At 40.8% G+C, this 3,398-nt stretch overlaps 1 pseudogene; it reads right to left on the minus strand.

Annotated features, from left to right (window-relative positions):
- Window positions 1-693: 693 nt before the first annotated feature.
- LOC149169686 (polyadenylate-binding protein 4-like) lies at window positions 694-1,515 on the minus strand (annotated as a pseudogene).
- Window positions 1,516-3,398: the final 1,883 nt, after the last annotated feature.

The raw sequence follows: 3,398 nt of genomic DNA on the forward strand, positions 1-3,398 counted from the left end.
GCATCTTTGTGTCCATCTTTGGCATCTTGGTTGAATAAATGTCTTGGATCTCTATAGTTTCTTTGTCATTTATTAGAGTTGCAAACTCTAACAAAATAACTATACGTATATTGAGTTAGGAGGGCTTAATAAAGGCTCAATAAATACAATATTAGAAAGACATACAATAATTATAAATTCTCGCCATCTCGTCCACATATTGTCATAGCTACCAACAGGTTGGCCATCACCTATCAAGCTATCTCATAAAATTGGACAAAAATTACCTTGGTTGCCACCTTTAAACCATCTAACATTATAGATGCTTCCAATATCCTCATATTTGTGAGATTTATGAGATCTCCTACAGTGCAAGTCCTTGTAAGTTCCAAAATTATGGTAAATATCAATTGGCTCAATGAAGAGAGTTTACCACTATCATGTGAATTGAGCACTAGCTTATGACACCATCTTAATTCAAGGTGCTTTAACTCTTTAAGCCCTCTTATTGTATTGGGCAAAGCCTTCAACTACACACAAAAGTAAATATTTACAACTTGAAGCACAAAAAGATTACCAATGCTCTCATTAAATTTTATCAATTCCCATTAGCCACTCAAATCAAGGGACTCAATCAGTTTAAGCCCCTCCATTGACATTGACAACCCTGTTATACTAGTTCTATACAAATATAGAACCCTTAGAGACATGACATTATGACATAAGAGTCTTATTCAAAGATAATGATGAAAGCTAATTAAATGGATTTCATTGAGCTTGTGCCACATTCTGTAGAATCTCCATCACTTTTGTAACTTTAGCCATCAAGGATTCAGGAGACTCCAACAAATCAAGAACCTCAATTTGGTCCATTTCCAAAAGAATAACAATAATTTTGGCTGCATGATCATGTTCCGACTGATCCACCAAAGAATACAAGCTTTCTCCAAGCATTGTTCATTGTTATTTGAGAGTTGCATTTGGAAGAGCTAAAGCCAAAGATCCAATAGGTATAAGCTCTAAAATGGTTGTCTCAACTGCACATAAAGGAAGGCCACCCATGTCTAATGGGAAAGGATGTATCCCTCTTGCAACACCACATAAAGGATTTTCTTTAACATTCCTTCTGGGCAGATAACAATATAGGTGATTAACATGAGGTAACATTTGTTATTGTATTAGTGGTAGCCACTGTTTTTGTTGTTTTTGTATGAGTACTACACCACCTGCAAATCCAATAGACACCAGTGCTTATTAGCTGCTCTTAGCTCATGGAAATTGTATTGAAAACAATGGGCAAACAAACCATCACAAAATTCAGTATAGGACATCTACTCTTCCCGTTATATAAATACTTTTTATATTAAAATAGACAAGAAATATACACCTAATAACAATACATTAAATATTATATAAATTGTTAAATTTAAATGTAGGAAATAGTATAAAAAGTAAAGTAAAGTTTAATGTACCCGAATGCGGGTGATATTATGAACAGTTAATGGCCATACGAGCGACGCCGGCGTGGGACGCCATTGTAGAGCAAGTAGACGAATTTTGTCAGAGCATTAAGTCCCATTAATGAGGAATTGGGTGAACAGCATGTGCGGTAAGTACTTCAGGATGAGGAGATTAAGATCTATATCAATTGCCCAGAGCCCGGCACTCTCTCTGGCTCATTCTAGTAGAGATATCCCAGGTCGAATTGGTTCACAGGAGTCAAGTATAGTGCTAAGCATTTGGAGGCCATCAGCACTCCATCGAAACCTGCAACAGGTCTGCCTCATCTGGTATGGTTATTGTTTTCTCCTTGGATCTATAACTGCAATTGGTCAGGTCACGGAGTTGGTTGAAACTGTTTGGGTTGGATGTTGGATTCATTCAGATAATCCTGGAAGTCATTTCAGGATTCTGTTCTTCATCTGTGTGGTGCTTTCTCTGGGTATTTTCTTCTCTGGGAACTGCTATCCTCGGTTTATTTCAAATTGGGGTGGGTCGTTCTTCTGCCTCATCCATCCCTTTGGTCCTCTCAGCTTATCCCTTATTGCTAGTATGGCTCGACCTCGAGGTGGTTCCCGAAGGGGAAGAAATTCAGGCACACGGGGGGGATTAGAGGAAGGGGAGGTCCTGCTCCTCGACGCATCTCCCCGCTTGTTTCAGTCTCACCTGTCTCTCCACCTTCCGACCACTCTGGTCCATCCCACTCCAGTTCTTTCCACACTTCCCGCTACACTTTCAAGAGCAAGCTTCACAAGCCTACTATCTTTGCCACTATCACGGTCATCTTCTCAGAGGAAGAAGATGACCGCCCTGGCTCTGCCGATCATTCAATTGATCGAAATCTGTCTCAGAATTCCAAGGACACTCAAGGAGTCAGGGTAGAGGTTACCCCCAATCTCCCAGAGATGCAGCAAGATGAAGGTCATGAAGAGGATGAAGGTCATCAGCAAACTTCCTCACATGAGGAGGTCATTTTCTGTGCATCGGTGCAGTTCTCTGGCACTGTTCTGTATCCGGTGATGCCTCCTGGTCGCAGTATTACGGACGTTGAAGACAATGTAATGATTTATTGGGTCAGTTCTCCGGGCAAAGCCAATCGCGATGATGCAGAGTTACCACCTCGGGCAGAATCAATCAACGGCGGAGATTGATGGAGAAGATCGGATGGCGGAGGAGGATTTCGGAAGGCCATTTTTGGCGGAACTTTACGCCCTGAAAAGTTAGACTTGATGACGTCAGGCGAAAGCCACGTGTCAACAGGAGGCTTTATCGGGCTCGTCCTTACATAAACCGCTCGCTGGTCGATGGCGGTCCGATAAAATGGTGGTTTTTGTTACGCGGTTTTGTGCTGCCGCTGATGTCCTCGTCAGCCTTTTTTCATTGTAATGCTCTATCGTCCTCTTGTTTGTGCTTTTTGGTGGTGATGTCTAGTGATATTAAGTCCTGGGCTCTCGTTTTTATTTATGTAAACAAACAGTCAAGCGCCGAGGGCCGGAATTTTTCTGACAGAGGGCTGGCTTTAGCCCCCTCAGAGGTTGCTACCTCTTTGTAAATATTTTTCTCTTTTCTTTTTACTTAATAGAATAGTCTTTACTCAGAAAAAAAAAAAAAGAAGTAAAGTTTAATGTGGATTTTATTTAGTGTGGTTTATGTTACCGACCTCCTCCATTGTGAAGGTATCTTCATGGGGAATTGATATGAACATTGGTGGTTACATGAGATTAATTAGGATGAAAGGAGTTGTAGGGAAATGCGGCCAATGTTTGTCATAGCAATTACCACCTGCCTTCCCTTTCCAGAAAAATATATGTAGCATGATAAGGATATATGTATAGTATTTGCACTACCACTCCTCAACTAAAATTGGTTGTGGCCATAATTAAAGCTGAATGGTCGTTGAAGCAACAACAGGGTTTGGT

This window comes from Pinus tabuliformis, chromosome 4_2, assembly GCF_031772625.1.
Source record: "Pinus tabuliformis cultivar Carrire ecotype Pingquan chromosome 4_2, CPIR1, whole genome shotgun sequence".
Classification (NCBI taxonomy): domain Eukaryota; kingdom Viridiplantae; phylum Streptophyta; class Pinopsida; order Pinales; family Pinaceae; genus Pinus; species Pinus tabuliformis.